Source organism: Microplitis mediator, chromosome 1 (assembly GCF_029852145.1).
Source record: "Microplitis mediator isolate UGA2020A chromosome 1, iyMicMedi2.1, whole genome shotgun sequence".
In the NCBI taxonomy this organism is placed as follows: domain Eukaryota; kingdom Metazoa; phylum Arthropoda; class Insecta; order Hymenoptera; family Braconidae; genus Microplitis; species Microplitis mediator.
Window position 1 is genome coordinate 10296885 of NC_079969.1, and position 18625 is coordinate 10315509.

The 18625-nt window shown below is 35.7% G+C and overlaps 2 protein-coding genes across 3 annotated transcripts in view; one reads left to right on the top strand and one right to left on the bottom strand.

Annotated features, from left to right (window-relative positions):
* The window catches only part of LOC130677536 (autophagy-related protein 16-1-like), a 193613-nt gene that overhangs the window by 60660 nt on the left and 114328 nt on the right, over nucleotides 1-18625 (top strand). The gene's annotated exons all lie outside the window — the stretch shown is intronic.
* Nucleotides 1-18625, bottom strand: part of LOC130677521 (uncharacterized) — a 120877-nt gene that overhangs the window by 40777 nt on the left and 61475 nt on the right. The gene's annotated exons all lie outside the window — the stretch shown is intronic.

Below are 18625 nucleotides of genomic sequence, written 5' to 3' on the forward strand. Positions count from 1 at the left end.
ATTAAAAATGAAACAAAAAAAAAAGGAAAAAACTACCATAACCAGAGTTTTTAACGGTAAGAATAATTTCGATCGTGTAGTTATAGATTACATAGACCAGGCTGAATTGAAAAAAACCTAGATGATGATGATGATGATGATGATAATAATGATAATGATAATGATGTTGGTGTACATGTACATGAAGGTGTAGGGGGAGAGGATCTCGTGCAAGAATCTTTGCCGGAAAGATACGCGAAGAATGACAGTCCGTCATTACGCAGGCGTGCAAGTTATTGCTGCTGGAAACCCCTTCTTCGGGTACCTGGTACGCATATAGAGCTCGCGGATTCAAGGTAAAGGCAAAGCTAAAGGAGTGGATGATCCGACGCGGATAAATAATAATTACGGGCCTGCATACCTCTGTCGAGCATGTCCTGCGTAGCGAAACGTTCAGAGCTAGATGTTGTCCCCAGTCCCGAGTCTTAAGGCCCCGGTCTCTCGGTTGTCGCAGTGTTTATTAAGAATGCGTTCTGACCGGATAAAAGTAAGAGCAAGACCGTCCTGCGGATGGAGGCTGTTGTATGACCAGCATATCAACCAACGGGTATCTTTAATGTTGATGCATAAAAAGTGACGGATGAACGACTCGAGAAGCTATTCGGTTGCACATTTTAGATGAGACGGAGCGTGTCGCGGATCTTGTTCAGCCGGATCAGCTTTTCTTGATCATATTAATATTATTATCATTGCGATCATTATTATTATTATGTTTTTATTATTATTATTATTGTATATTTATGTGTGACATTAAAAATAATCTTGCATGTTTAGTAGTGCCCATATCTAGGCCGTTGAATGTTTAAGAAACTGCAATTATTTAACTCATCTGGCTATCGTCTGAAGTTATTCGACATTCCGCACGAGCAGAGTCAGCGAGAGCAGAGTAGACTAGAGTAGAGTAGAAACGTTTAATACCTTGATAAGAAAACTACACTGGGACGAGGGTTATCGCGTATGATAAAAATTGTAGCAACTTATTTGCGTGTGAACAACGTGGCCTTACATTACGGAAGAATTTTTTTTCGTGTCTGGCAAAATATAGCTGAGATAGGGATTTTTTTGTAGATGAGATTGTGGGGATTAATACTGGCGTTAATGCTTAGTTGTTTGTCACCTGTGATTTTAATCATTTTCTCACGCATTTAACGCTTTTTTATACCCATTTTACCAAGTAATTATTGATATTTTTATGTGTGGGACGTGGAAATTTAAATCTAGATTAATGCGATTGAAAAATTGATTTCTGCTCGAGCTGATTTCTATAACTGTTCATATCGGGATGAAAAAAAAAAAAAAAATCAAGAAATGAATGATTTAAAACTAAAAATGCCTACTTTCTAAACCATTTATCTTGAAATAGCTGAAAAAATTTTTTTTTGATGTTTTTGAAAATATTTATAGGTAATAAAATTTTTTTGTTTTATTACGGAAGATATTTAAAAAAAATTTAGTTATTTTTTATATTATGTGAAAGTAGGTATTTATAGGTCCAATTATCCTTTTTTTTTTTTATAATTTTTCTACGATTGCATTTATATCCAATGACGAAGCAAAAAAAAAGGTAACTTAAATTCTTCGTAACTCGGTAACTAAAAATCGTTGAGAGTTCGTTAACCCCTGCTCGTGTTAGCCAAATGTCTGATCTTTCAAGGCCGTCGACTGATTTGAGCGACAGTTCCTTTTTGTTAAAAGTTTACAGGCCAATATGAAGCAGTTAAAATTAATAAAATTTTTATTTTTTTATCTACACAAAAATTCTAACTCACGCTAGAGCAATCTCTATAAAAATATTTGATAAAATTATTAAAAGGAAGCGTTGATAGTAGCATAAAAATATTAAGTCACTCTTGAAGTGTAAACATCAGTAAATACCTTCTCTAACAAAGGCCCAAATTTTCAGGTAGTACAATCCATTTCACGCCCATTCACAGACCCTATTATATTTTCCTTCAAAACTACAACAGGTACCTGTTTACTACAACAGTAATCTAAAGTAAACATTTCCCTTAGAGTTATGATGACTAGATAAAAAAATTAACTTCTATTTAAAATTAAAAACTCAATACCTCAGATAGAACTATATAATTCCGCACAAATTGACATAAAAAAAAAATGACTGAAATTTTACCGAAGGATTTAAAATGGTGATCCACATGTTTAAAAGTAGTCGCACGTGTGAAAAGATCAAGTGATGGTGAGTAGTCACCGGCGTTACCTTGTGTAGGACTAGACAACCTTGGCGTTGGCACTTAGCACCAGGTGCCCAGTTTTGCGTTTGCGTCACCACGATCCACGTTACCACAATAACGGTTAATACATTTTCTCATTCTCGGTCTCAACCTCAACCCAAGAACTCAATGGCTTAGCAATAACCCTATCAGCAACACTAAATCCTGGTTCATGATGCAGTCAGTTAACCAACCAAGACCATGAACACTGGATGCCATCTCTGTCTCAACATCGAACCAAGAATTTAAAGACTGAAAACGTAGATCACGTGAATTTACGACCGACCGACATCTTAGATCCCATAGAGACTGAAGGTGCTTTGACTGGTTGACCTCATGTCTTTTTATCGCTAATTGAACGAATCCGCGTATTTGCCGTTAATAAACTCTGATGAGCCTCTCACAAGCCCTCACAACACTGCACTCTGTACTCTAGTCATATACAATTCTTAGTTTCTTAGATATATCGAGGGACATAGACTATACGTGTACATATTTATCGAAAACCTCCTTCTACTTAATATCCCTGCTTTTGCTTCCACTGCTAATACTCTGCTTCTACTTTGCTTCTACTCTAACTCCATCTTCACGAACGTGAACCAACATCACGGTCTAGGTTTCCTATACTATATACACGCTGGTTGTCGTGTTCACGCGGTAATCTCCATAATTAATTTCACTTCGACGATAAATGTTTGTTTATGGTGATATCGCTCCGCTTCCCAGCTCTGGTTTATAGTACATTACGGTATTTCGTGCCACGCGACTCAATAAGCAGCTTAAACAAAATTATCCTGCTCGCTGGGCTTCTTTTTATTTTAAAACTAAATTTATGTTCAAGGATGGAAACATTGCTGAAAGAATTTCTGATGGAATTGCTGAATTGTAGGGCAATGGTGATAAATCTTTATGAAAATTGGGTAACTGGTGACTGGTAGCTGGTTGTTGGATGAGAAAATAATCTTTTGTTGGATCGGATCGAATTGAATTTATGTCCAGTAGTATTTTCGCACGATGACCACGTGTAATGCTCCTGGGTAGATGTACTTATCGCGTAATATAACGGTCACAGCTCTTTTGGTTTGGTATTCGTTTTCTCGGTCAAGCGAATGCGAACTACTGCAAAGTCGCGAGTTATGTGCTTACGATAGTGTAATGTATAATGTCGAGGATTCGAGGACTACTGAGGAGACCGATAGTGCGTATACGCAAGGAGAAAGAAACAACCACTGAGTCGATATTGAGGCGAATACCGAACACCGGTCATGTTAAATTATCACGTGCGACCTCAAATGAGCATTTGAGGTCACGTTCTGTCACGCGTCGAGATACAATTTATGACTCATTGTAAGTGTCGAACAGAAGAGGGGGCAGGAAGAAATTTTTGGTTATTATTTTTTTTTTTCATTGCAACGGAATTTTTTTTTTATAACTTAAATTATAGGTCAGATAATTGGAAACCAGAATAAAATATGTGGGAATTATTTTTTAAAAAATTTAACCCTCTACAAAAAAAGGTATCAATTAATTTTTTGGTAAAGTCAGTGTTTTAATTGGAATTTTTATTTAATGTAATAATTATATAAATATTGGAAATAAATAATGATTTTTCATGAAATTTAATAAAACTCTATTTCATACAAATTTAATATTTATATAATTAAATATTTTACTAATTGCACTGGTTCAGAGTATCATTAAAACCAGCCCAATATCAAATATATAAGCACAATGATGACAAAGAGAATTCACAAGGTAAAATACAAGTTAGTGGATGGCTTTCAGTTATAGTTTATATTTGGCAGTTGGACCGTGGAATGCTCGTCGATTGATAAGCAAATCAAAGCGTTTTCACCATTGGCAAGCTGATATTGCGCCCAATAATACAACCCCAGTAACAGCAGGACGAATTCTGGAATTCCAACAATTCGAATTATTGGAAACAAAGCACCCTCTCCACCACATCCACGATATACCTACTCTTCATCTCCCCTCACTCTCACCCTCACCCTCACCCTCACCCTCATCCTCACCCACTCTCATCTTCAGCTTGACTCTCCACGTATAACAACATATAACCTGTAATTATTTGACGCCCATCGTCACTGGTTCATCATCACGATGTCACCCGCTAAAATGGTAACACGAGCGTCCAAGTGAACCAGCTCACTATTACCAGTATAAACGAGCCTAATACATGTGGATATAGTTAAGAGGGGCAAGCTTTCACGTTCCACATCGATCGGACTCGAGGCGCATCCATAGTAATATAGTATCCCTTTGGCACAAGCTGCGCGAGCTTACAACTCTGCACGACACTGGGAAAATACCATCACGTATAACTTGTAGCTCCCACTGTAGCTTTAACTCTCTATACCTGTAGTTATACTCTTCCTCAGGATTTCTCTTTAATCAGCAGCTTTGAATCATTCAATTGCTTGCAGAATCACTGAACACGTTAAAATAAAAAGTACAAGAACAAGCTGAAGCTGAAGCTAAAGCTAAATAAGTAAATAGCAGTCATGTATTTACAGTTGTTATCATATAAAATAATATTTACTCGTCGAGACAGCAACTCCTAACCGTGTCTAATTACTTTTACGACGCTTCAATTGCCATTGCCTATTACATTTGAATTTTTCTATTCTCTGTTTGCCATTACCTGCAACGCTCCAAGTAAAATCAACCAACCAACCAACCAACCAACCAACCAAACAACCAGCCAGCCAACCAGCAATATATATTTGTATGTATTAAGTCACTGTCGTAAAGTGATGGATTCATAAACTCACCCAAGTAATGTAGTAATTAAAGTTTCGCTGTTATGGGGGCGCCGGGTTCTTCGTCCGCAGTATCAACGCAAGATTGATAGTAAGCCTGGGTTGCTGGTGTGTTGCCTATTTTGCCATACTCTATTTTACTTGTAACATTAAAGTACCCCGAGTTCTCCGATCTATTGCCTGTACCAGCACCTCGACTCTGCCTCTGAGAGAGAGTGTGTGCATCTGTGTGTGTGTATGTATATGTGTTTTATCTCGCCAAGCAACATCACCACACTATTTTTTTTTTTATTTAATGCACACACATAAAACACGACAACAATTGTGTTGTGTTACTGAATCTTATCAAGGAGCGGAACAAAAGCCCCGTAGTAAAGCTCTTATATTCGTGAGACCCAAAGTCAAGTTCGATCACGATTAAAGATCTTGTCAAAGATCCACGCCTATCTCTAGGCTTGTATCTATCCCGTATTTTTATTTGTTTATTTATCTATCTATGGATTTTGTTTTCCTTTATGGATACAGATAAACATTTTAACCAGAGAGCAATAAGAAAAACAAAACGCCTGTTGGAGTTTATAAAAGAGTTAATCGTACAACAGCGAGCAGGTTGCCAGAATAACGGAATTTAATTCTGAAGCGACGGGAGAGACGAATGGGTGAGCTCAAAAGATAGAATAGAGAGTGGCAAGTGAGTCTATGTGGATGTGCGGGGGAGAATTCTCTGGCTGAATTGCTGTGTGTTGGTGAGTGAATTTATCCTGCAAGGTCGTGAGACATACACGAGATATAGCTGAGGTATAAAAGAACGGGCGATGGCTCTTTCAAGTCGTGTGACCCGCTACTCGCACCTGCACAATGCTCACTCGGAGTCTACACTCAGTGATTGTCATTACCGTTTACTTCCGTACGTAGCTCGCTAGCAATAGTCGTCCTGAGAGCGCTTAAAATGGCTCTTTTCGCTCTTCTACTCCCACATTGATAAAAAAAAAAAAAAAAAGAAAAAAAAATCTCTAGTGTCTATAAAAAGCACTGACGGATAAAATTTGCCAAAGTGGATTTGACCAATTCGGTACCGGTCGTTATCCCAGTGCATCGAGCACCAACAAAGCCACCGGATATGACGAGAAATGAGTTAGGCTCCGGGAAAGCTGACCACTAAGAGGACGCTGAAATGAGCAACAAAGATCTCGTACCGCGGAATGTCATTGTTTACCCAGCATCCAACAACCAGCAACCTGCGCCCAAAGTCTCTGTTTGTTTCTTTCTCAGTCTGCCAAATGCTAACCGCAGTCCGGCTTCCAGGGTATACTGGCTATAGTCAACGGTACATGATTCTCATTACAACAATGACATTGCCAGCCTACAAGAGAGAGAAAGAACGAGGATTGTTATTGTCCCTCGACCAATTGAACCGCCTCCGTGGTCATTAACGTGAATGTCACTGGGCGCCAAACGAAACATGCTCACTGACCAAAACGAAGTGCGCTACAGGTCGTTAACACGGTCCCTATATTTTCATTCTTTGTTGGAGTTTAAAGTTTTTTTCTGGATGGTTAAAACCTTTCCGCAGTCATTGTCATCGCACATAACTCGTATCTAATTATTACTGTAATTATTAAACAATTACGAGCATCAGTGCATGTTTAATGTTTAATAATAAAAATCAAAACTAACGTGCCCGATGTAATGAATATCTAATTAATAGACTATTCGCCGTTAGTAGCTAGCCATTCGGATGCAGCGGCTTACTCTTCTTGAACTAGCAGTAGTAACAACAGCAACAGCACACACTGAGAGACGAATGGCTCCCAGTGGTGTGCACTCGTATAATATCGCGTGCAGTTAAAGTCCTGGTGAGTTTTATGTCGAGTTGATGCACGTTTTATATTGTAACGAGTAATTTACTGCATCCCAAGATGTCTGTTCCAAGTTCTCCGATCGAACGACGTAACACAGGGGGTACACACTCTCGTATTATTCCTTTATATAAAACAAGTCTTGTGGCGCTGTAGAAATAATATCAAGACTGTGTAGTGTGATAGTGATACAAGGTCTCACAAGCCGCCCAACAGGATTTAATGTCGACATTACAGAGATGCTCTAACTCAACGCATTCATGTTTCTCTTATTATTTTTTAACCTCCAGCAACCCACACCCCTTGCCAAGTAATATCCCTAGAACTAGTGTCTCCTTCTCGAGTAACCTTTATCTCACCAAGTTAAATCCAGGGTAATTCGTCACGCTCGATTTGCCTGACATATCCATGCTATGTACCAACATACTGGAATACAGAATCCAGACTCTAGAGCTACGACTCAACGGCTTCTTACTCTTGGTCTACGAAAGTTGTTCATATAATTATCGTGGGACGTCACACATTCAGCGACACTAGAACTCTGGAGAGTCTGATGATGATTACGGCGACTCCAGCAACTTTAGCGACACACTGACTATTCTCACATCCAGTATATCATCATTATAGTTAATAGGATCCAACGGTGATGTTGATTTATTTGACTTTTGTTTTATTATTAACAGTATGCATTAATGTTACCACAAACAGTATATTTACTTTTTTTTTTATCCACTTTGCTCATTTGTTATTCCATAGTTTGTTTTATTTAGCCATTTAGCTACCGCTGTAACGGGCAGCGTAATGTTCGGGGTTCCGGTCCGAAAAACACAAAATTTCGTGACATTTAAATGAGCTCGTTGTTATAAGTGATATGCTGTGTATATTTGTTTGTACAGATGAAAACTGTCGCCCGAAATGTATCTACGAACAAATGAATGGACCGTACATTTTATGGAGGTGTATCTCGTAAAGTCGATGCTTCAAACACAAAACGAGGGGTATGATAGGTGGTAAACGGGACGGAAAGCGGTTTGCATAGCTCTATATACCCTCACGTTACGAATTAGCGAGGCGGACCGATAGTAGCTATGGGAAACGGGCTCGTGTTGAAGGCAGGTTTATTAGCATTGTTAATGTATTTCGTGTGCTACTGTCCCATGCCGGACGGCTTTCAAAAACTACTCCCTTTCTGTATATATATATATATATATTTATATATATATACTGAAAGCATTCGCGCGTTCTTTTGGCTCATGTCCCGGCATTTATACAATCGATACATTGTCCAAATGAAATGGACAAAAAAAAACAAACCAAGTGGTGGAAGTGGAAAGTAAAAAGTTGAATGCGTTCACCTCTTGAATAACATTCCGATGCTATTGCAATATTGGAAAATTATTGAAGCGTCTCTTGAAGTGCATAATTTATTTGTTTTTTATCTTGAGCAGTTTTCTCAGTTTTTTATTCAGATATTCTTTTTTTTTTATTCCCATCTTCTATCGGAAGCAATTCTTCCTGCATCCACTCAATTTTATTCGATAAAAGGACCAAGAATTTAACCCTCGAGCCGCCTAGCTAAGGGGAGAGCTAACTCTGACGGCTTTTATAAACAAGCACTTGAACCAACTTTTCCACCCATTCTCCCTTTAAGAACTCCCTGAGTTGCCCTGCCATGGTATGCTCGGCCCGGCCAGCCTTTCTCTTTCTCTTTCTCGTTCTCTGCCTGCAGTCTCCCTCCGCGGGACAACTCAAAGCACAGAAGCATCAGTAAAAAAAGTGTAAGAGCGTTAAAAAAAAAGGCTGTTCGAGAGTTGTCTACGAAGCAGAAGGTGGGTGATTTAAATATCCACGGCAACGTTGCTGGAACGAGATTAGCGATGCCGGATTTTAAAACGGGCTACAAGTTAGAGGCAAATAAATAGTCTCGTTTATAAAGAAAGGCGAGCGGGACACTGTTAATCAGATTAATCAGATAGAGCTTGGTGAGAGAGCTTTATCCATCTGAACGCAGCCTCAAGTTTCTAGTTAAATTTTATTAAAGTGTATGGATGCTCTACGTTTAATAAAATTTATGCCAGTTCCGTGATTCATATCCACAAGTCGATAGCCAGGATTAGTGGCCACGCCTCGATCTCTCTGGGATACCGGAAGGAATAAAGGATCTCATGTTACCTCTCCTGCTGATGCTGCTGCTGTTGCTGCTGACTCTGACTCCGATTCTGAGTTGGATATCAGAGCAAGGTGACGTTGCACTCAGCATCCTGTCTAACAATCAACTGATCCAGCCCATCGCTCATTCTAATTATTATTTTCTCATCCCAACTACCGCTTCCACTCGAGATAGATGCTTTAACATCATACACACATCTTGCCCAAGGTTACATGCTAACTGCATTTGATGTGCCGTACTGTAATTCACATTGATTTCTTCCAGTCCAGCTCCCTACCTCACCTCACACTGATGAGTCTTGATTTTATAGTCTCACGATTGTCAGTTTGAGTAATTTGTCCAACGAAGAATCATCATCATCCCTGGTTTTTTATCGGCGGTTATTATCAATAAAGAAATAAATAAAGCTGTATATAAACTTGTCGCCGCGGGATCAAAACATCTTATACTATACTAGGCAGCTTAGTTAGTTGCCTAGATGTCTAATGTCTTGATGAGCATGACCATAACCCAAGACTGATACCACTTCCATGAGCTAGTCAGCCATCAGTTATAACAATATTATTGATGGCTCTAGTGTTCCGGCATCTACCGGTTTATGGGACCAGTTAACCATTATAATAAGGAAGCTCACTATCCAGCCACTACCTGATACCTCTTGTGATTTATTTCATCTTATTTTTGATATTTATAATGCAGGAATTAGATCCGTTGATGAACAAAAGACAAGAACAAAGTAGTATTTGGTTTATTCAGAGTGTAGTAAAAGCGAGGATTTAAAAATTATGTTTGAGAATAATGATGATGATGATTTAAAGTGTCCGCGCGGACTGGCCTTTTATACAGTTTTCCGGGTCTTGTTAATTCAGCTTGGAATTAAAACGGTTGGATTTAAATGGGAGGCTAAATTAAGAGAGACGGTTCTCGTTTTCTCTGAGTTATACTTATCATGAGTCTTGCTTATTATTTTTTATTATACTTGAGCCGTCCACTGCTTTAAATACTGAGTATAATGATAATGATAATAATAGGTATAGTAGGAATAAGAATAAGAAAGGTATTCATAATAATAATAATGATAATGGGTATAAATATAAATGAATAAGAGCTGCAAAGAGAATAAAACTAATAATAAGATATTTAAGATCTACGGTGTTGGTCGTATGCAATTTGTTGATGGCGATTAAACTTTAGTTTCTTAGTTGCTTTGGATCGTCGATCACCCAAACCCCCGCGTTGAGCGGATAATAAAAGAGTTAAATGTGCGAAGGAAGAGGGAAGAAGAAGAGAATAGTCATATTGCATTGGCTATAAAGAGGTATGGGAACACACGATTTGTTATCACGCTTCAGGGTTAAACGTTTTTCCCAGAGCCGTTTCCGAAGGACCAAGGACGTTTCCACTGGTTGGGTGCATTAGCTTGTAGTTATCCAAAACTTGTGCCCTCTATTGATGGCATCCTAGTACTAGCGAGTAGTTGATGGCGCTGTACAACCACGCTTCTATATGTATGGTGTCTTTACGAGCGTATAACGATCGGTCAAACTCATCGTGCCACTCGAGATTGCTCATCTGGAATAGTTGTGAGCTGTAAATCCTTCATTAAATCACCCCGTACTATTACCTGGTGTTAATTATTACTACCTTGTATGTCGATAGTATATTTTATTGAGCGTAACTTTAGCTAGAGTTGTTGTATCGACTTGCAAAAAAATTTGTTATTAAGTTTGAATACGTCTAGTTTCAAATACGCCACCGAATTTAAGTACGGAATTTTTTTTTTTCCAATAATTTCCGGTTAAAATGTAACTAAAATAAAAAAATTAAAATTTTTTTTATGGCCTGTAACTTTTAAATGAAAAATCAGAGATCGATTCGCAATTTTCTATTTGAAAAATTAAATTTTTGGCCAACTCTAGAAGAGGTCAGAAAAGTATCTGCAATTTTTAGTTTTTGAGTTATAGAAGTTTGTAGATCAGACCGTCAAGTTTACTTCGGCATTCGATAACTCGCAAACAAGTTATCGTAATAAAAATTTAAAAAAACTAAAATTGATGCTCAAATTCAGGTATGCAAGTCAGATTAAAACAAAATAACGTAAAAAATTGTGTCCTACTTATAGAGGTTTTAAATAAATTTGAGCTTATCTTCAAAGTCCCGTAATTGTGTTTTCAAAAAAAAATATTCATGTAAGGTCAGAAGATCGTTATGTTGGTCAATCTATGTTGGAATAATTGTTTATTAATATTATGATAATTGAAAAAATTATAACTAGTATAAATGAATCAGGCTTAGCATTAAGCAAATAAATTTTGCCGCACCCAGATATCCCGTATGTTCCAATGCCGTAGGTTAGACTACCGAGAAATGCGGTGAAATAGAGGGCAAAGGTCGCACAGTAGTGAAACTACTGTAGAGTAAACGTTAATTGAATTTACTGATTCACTCTCTAATCTACCGTAACCATATATTCACGGTGTAATTACTAAATACACCAGAGTACCCCCACTATCGTGCCGCCTGGCTTACCAATATGTTTTATCAGTTATCCCGAACCCTTTCATTATCCTTAATTAATTAATTTAATAATATTAATACCGATAACAATAACATTAATACTGATATTATTAATAAAAAAATAATAATAATAATAATAATAATAACAATAAAGGAATTATTGGAATATTAAAATTTACGAGTGCATTTGTTTGGCATAAATATAAGAGTAACTGAGAATTTCCTGTTATAATTTAGTTTGTATAGATAAGAGAAAGAATAAAAATATCTCGAAGAATGGTAGCGAGACGTGTGTATGCAATAAATGACGCAGATACGATCATTTCCTACGGGCAGAGTCTCAACTAAAGGCTTTGAGCGCACAAGCTGTATAAATGTGTGTGTGTTTGTTTGTTTGTTTGTTTATGTATAGGACCGAAACGTGCCTGTTGAATTTTATGACTGGGGTTACATCTACCCGATAACTAGCGTGAAAGTACTTTGCACACCAGCTTGTTTGGTTTAGGTTACACTAAATGTCATCTCTTCATCAGCCGAAAAATTGCAATTAACTTTACTTATGTAAATTTTTTTTTTTTTTTATATTCAAAATAATTATTTTTGTAACACATACTCGAGATGTACACCACTAAGTGCCCATAATCGGCAGCTGAAAATATTATATATAACACAGTGGGTAATAGAAATACTAATCATTTAAATAGTGGCGTCAGCAGTGCAAGATATATAAGTTTTAGTTACATGCACTATAACTTGCGCGCATTAAATATCGAAGAAACTCATTGAGTCATCTTGTGACATGATTTTTCATCATATTTTAAGTGCCTTTTATTACTTGTGGCTGGTAATCTGCCGCCTATTGGCACTCGTTGGCGTACATTTTGCGTATTTCTTACAAAAATCAATGTATATATCTAGTACGATTCCGTATAAGCCTCCGACTCGGTAGTCAATCGTCACAGCTCGCATTTTATACAAAATTGCAGTCAATACAAAAACTACTATTTTAGCCTGCATTACAGCTCATTTAAGTTTCTTGGCATGTATGTACGAATGTACGGACCATCGATATCTTGGGAACTAATCAATCGATTTGACTCAAATGTGAGGGGATCGAAATATTGAACCAGTCCTTGATACCCACAAAAATTTAATAACAATCTGTTAAGAAGAATTTGAGTTACGGAACAAATAAAAGTGCGAAATAATTCGAAATTCATAATTTGCTTCCGGATAGCATTTCTCTGGAACAAAGTCAGCGAGAGAGTTCTGCGAGGGGTAAAAACATTTTTGACGATATTTTTATACAGCACACAGTAAACAAAATGAATAAACAATCGTTATTTATAGTTTTTAAAAACAAAGAATTATAAAATAAAAGGGTTCGAGAAGGGATTAAGTTGTACGTGTAATACAAAGATTGGCAGTTATAAGCTTGATAGGTTGAGACCTGGCGCCCAACGTAATCGAGTCGACGTTAATTCAATTCGAGCCTCAGGTTTAATACAACTATTGCCTGCGGTGGCACGAGCTACTTTAAAACCTACAGCTTCATCCCAGGTACTTGATTTTCTTTTCAACCACACACTTTTTTTTATCCCACTACTACTACACCACTCCCATTATATTTTTATATTTTTTATACCACTCTTTATTCAATTCTTTTTTCCTCCATTTATTTCCACGCTTTTATCACGGGGTTTCCATTCGCGGTGAAATAATAAAATTATGCTAGCCCGAGGGCGACACTACTACTACTACTATTCCCTCTCCCACAACTGGCACTTATACCAGGACTTCTAGCACTCGAATAGGATGCCAGGATAAGATGAGGGGGATGGGGATGCGGATGAGGACAAGCTACGGAAAGATCTAACCATTACATCTAGTCGTTCTATACTTTCTTCTCACTTTTCTCCCTCTATTCCGTGGCTCGAATTTCTCAGCTTCTAGACACTAAGATGTGTTACATCGCCGGTGACGTTGATCAATGCCAACTCGCCAAGAAAAAAATTACATTAGCTCAACTCTCAGCTGTTGTACTAAAGTTTTAGCTTTAGTTTTACGTTACTTATATAATACTCTGCATTCAATGCCGATTGCATGTAACTGTCGGCGTAACTCTGTTGCGTAGATATTCATTCAAGTGCCCCTTATATAGATTACTTTTGTATGTAAGCTGTTAAATGAGATTATTGTTTATTGTTTCAGCCGTTATTGTAAATGGATATTTTTAAATTCAACACGACGGAAAAACTTACTTGAGGAACAGGTGACTGAACTTTCAGTCATATCTTGTAAACTACTTAGTTTCGGTAAAAAGTCATTGATATATTTTTTGTAGGAAATTTTATGAGCTACAACAAAGTATCAGTACAATTTTTCGATATCTTCAACAGTTTGATCAGATTTTTAATTTCAAAATTTTTTATAGAAAATTAAAATCCACTAATTGGTACCAAGTATTTAAAATTTACATTACAAGTAAACTGTTGAGTTTACATGAAAAATTATGGAGACCTTTTTTGTAGGAAATTTAATTTCGGTTAAAAAAGGTCATTAAAAATTTTTCATAAAATCAATATTTAACGAGGTATTGAAAAACAAAGTCGATATACTCTTGAGCATGTTCTCCCTCGTAAAAATAAATAGATAATGTTAGCGTATCTCTATAAATTGTTTGCTAACGGATAAGGCCGTAAGGTCAGGTCGCCTTCTATTCATTTTTCACAACTTTCTTCGCCACGCGACGCGATGCGGCTATGAACGCTTAGTTGTACCGTTCTACACAACACCAGGCTCTATATCTAGCTCGCTCAGATTACTTCCTCTATATCCAGCGATTTAATTTAATAGGACCAACCACTCGGTGACTACATAAACACATAAACAACACGTCTAACTCCCTAATTAAATAAATTACCTGTAATTTTTAGCCCCAGCCGTTTTACTAATTAATATATTTCATTAAATATTTTTACGGTGTAAGTTGAATAGAGATAAAAGAGCAGAGTAAGTTAATAGAAATAAAAAGCCCGATTGTAGGTAAAATTGTTAAAATAAAAAAAAGTGAAAAAACTGTTGGAGATGGCGTCACTTTGCCAACAGCCGTTGGTAATTTCTTCGTTACGAATAAAGAGAAAAAGAGAGAGAAAGAGTCATCCCGTTCAGACAAATTAGCCTCGCCCTGTTCTCATCCTTATCCTGTACCATTTCTTCAGAACTCTGAAGCTGTCTATGTACCTGAGAGTAGTGAGCAAGAAGAAAATCAACCGGTCTGATATTACTTGAGACAGAAACCCGCTGCGACATAACAGCTTTCGTAGACTTTATTCCATAGCACACTCAGTAAAGTAAAGAATGTAAAAATGAAATGAGAAAAGAGAAGTAAGTTTACATTTTAAATGGTTACTAATTTGCTTGGGTTCATCGATAATGTTTAAAAGGTTTCTAGTTTTAATTATTTAGATTCCTTGTTCGAGGGTGGAGGTGAGTAAGAGGATGTGTTCAGTGGAAGTGAAGTGATTTAGTATTTAGAGGAATACAATAAAAGGAAAGTTAATTAGCGATAATGATAGGCAATTGGCATTCATTCATTTTGTATGTGTTTAGTAAATATTTAAGAAATTAAAAGTTAAAGTAAACTCTACTTCATGTTAAAATTCAATTATTTATATTTTTTATTTGTCAACATTATTTTCGTTACTTTTATTTCATAAACTAATTATTAAAAATAAAACTTACATATGTGCTTTGAAACGCTACACACAAAAAAAAAAATTCTCGACTGAAGGTAAATATTCTTGATTCAAGAAAATTTTTTTGGAGACCTAAATTTTCTCAGATAAAGTAAAATCTTCTCCAACCAAGACGAATTCTCTTGGCTCAAGAAAATCTTGACTTGGTTCCCGAAAACGTTTGTCTTTAAAAATATTTTCTTGACTCGAGATATCTGTTTTTTCTGTGGAGAATTTGCACGGAGAAAAATGTTGGCTCAAAATCTACCAATTTTTATTATGCTGTCGACCAAACTTGAAACAGAAAAGGAAGCATCGAAAAAATTATTGTGCTCATACGAAAAATTATTATGCTGTATCATAATACTTACTACGCGCGAGACACTTATCGATAAGATTTAATAATAATTACTTTCATACATTATAAAAATTGTGATGCAGCATAATAATTTTTCATAAGAGCATAGTAAATTTTTGGATGCTTCACTACCTGTTTCAAATTTGGTCGACAGCATAATGAAAATTGGTAGGTTTTGAGCCAACATTTTTCTCCGTGTGGTCTTCAAGTCTAATCAATTAAATTTTGAAAAAATTATGTATTTTGTTCATTAATAATTTTTTAAAAAGGATGGAATTCAAATTTTTGATAAGTCATTACTACGGGGATGGTTTCAACAACCGATATCTTGTCAACTAAGCATTATAAATTAACCTTGTGGGTGTGTTTTGAAAACCTTAGAGTCTACTCTTTAATTAACTCCGCCTACTTTTCCCAAAAAAAAAAATTTTCATCCGACAATGAAGCCTCAAAACAAGAATTTCAAGTAATGTCCCTCATCAACTCGAATAATCACTATCGCCGCCTAATCATCACTGACTATTCAATTACTTCTCCTTGAGCTACTTTCGATAAAAATTCCTATCATTAGCCATCATTAACAATTCAAGCGTAACGGCCGTCTTTCCTAACCTCACCCCGATAAAATCTTATTTTAAACCGTTAAAAATCTAGAGTAAAAAAGTATTTATATACAAATTACCCTTTTTTTAAGATAAATTAATCTCCAAATGATAATAAAATACAAAATGTATATAAAGTAGCGGCTTAATAGCCTGTATTAATGTCTTAAAGATAATTAAACATTCGACACGAGGTGACTAACCTCAAAACCGCGAATTCAAACTTTCAAGACCGAGTCGAAAAAAAAAATCTAAAGCAAAATGATTTAAATTAATAAGCATAATATATTATTGGTATGGTAACAAAAAAATAGTGAAAGCAGTAAATCGTGATTTAACAGATTTAAATGACGACTGGGACTGAGAATGAGACTCGAGTCGAGGACGAGGATAAGGATGAGGATGTTGTTGACTATCAGACAAAACCGGTTGGTATCATATCGTTTCAATGCTGTATCTGTATGAGTTAGTGAAACTTTAATTACTGTTGCTTTGATATATCAGTAAAAAGATAATAATAATAGTTCAGAGGATTTATGTACCCGGCAATGATCTTATAGGAACAACTGGAAGTATCACTGGCGTTATACGTTGTCACGGTTGGTCTGCTGTTACTTGTGGGAGTTGATCTTAAACTAGATCGTTAAGCCTTATCACACGCATTTATTTTCATTTTTAATCTTTTACGTCGACTAGGACATATTAAATTTGAGTTTAAACTAGAGTGAGAAAGTTTTGTTTAGTTTATTTGGATCTCGTGATCTGATTTTGAATCGCGGATGTAAAACCTCTCGCAATTTTATTTAAACCGTTTTGTACATGCCTCGAGGACTTTTACTCAGTTAATACTCACTCTGATAGTGGCACTGGGAAGCGTGGTAATATATTTGTGGATATGCTTTCTGTGATACAGTTGATGTATTTCATTAATAACACCCGCGAAGTAACTAATGAAACAGAATTAACTTTTGTAAAAACTTTTGTCAAACAATTTCATTACGGGCCGTTTATTTTTGGGCAAAGAGATTTTATTTAATTTTTTTCTTTTAAATAGCAGACCATTTAATTTTTTTTTCTTAAATTAGTTACAATTACAGGTCATACGTTAGCGTTTATAAAATATATATATATATGAGTTTGACTTATGATAATTAGCGGTAACGAAAATCAAAATCTTGAATAAATTTTTTTGCTCAAAAAATCTAAAATGGCATTGATTTGTACGCTTCCTATTTTCACTACTTCTCATATCTTTATATTTACAATATAACCATGTGATTTAATTTGTTTTCGCATCAGAAAAATTGAATTTTCTCACAAAATCTTCAATAATCTCATCTTTAATTTCTAAAATATTTAATTATCTAAAATAAATTTTTCCAAGAAATGAGGTTATAAATTCATATTTCATCTTATATCTTTGCTTTATAGCATCATAAATAATTATCTTTTAGATTAAAATCAATAAAATAAAAAACGAGGTTGAAAAAAGTAAATAAGTAAAGAAAAAGTGTAAAATAATCAGATAAATATAAAATGACACGAAACCCGGATCTGTTGATTTATAAAACATGACATATATGAAACAAGTAAATAGAGCGCGATCATCAAATGCACAGTGAAACGTGACTGAGCGTTCGAGCACGTCAACATTATCAAGACAAAACATATAGAGAATACTACACTACTAGTTGTCTAGCCGACGATTGGCTGTTATTAACCTTTATTTGTTTGTACATCTTGCCAACTTCCCGGGAAAAAATGATTTTGCCTAATCATATATGATTATATATGTTCATATATATGATCATATATGATTATATATAATCATATATGAAGTTATATATAATCATGCATGATTATATATGGGGTCATATATAATTATATATAATTATATATGACCCCATACATAATTAGATCTGATCATACCTGGCTGTTATAAGCCCATATATAAGTCTATATATAATCAGATCTGATTATATATAAGTCTATATATAATTAGATCTGATCAGATCTGATTAAATATAAGTCTATGTATAATTAGATATGATCATACCTGGCTGTTATGACCCCATATATAATCATACATAAGTCTATATATGATCAGATCTATTTATATATAAGTCTATATATAGTTAGATCTGATCATACCTGGCTGTTATGACCCCATATATAATCATGTACAAGTCTATATATGATCAGGTCTGATCATATATGAGTCTATATATAATTAGATATAATCATACCTGGCTGTTATAACTCCATATATAACCATATATGAGTCTATATATGATCAGATCTGATCATCTATAAGTCTATATATAATTAGATA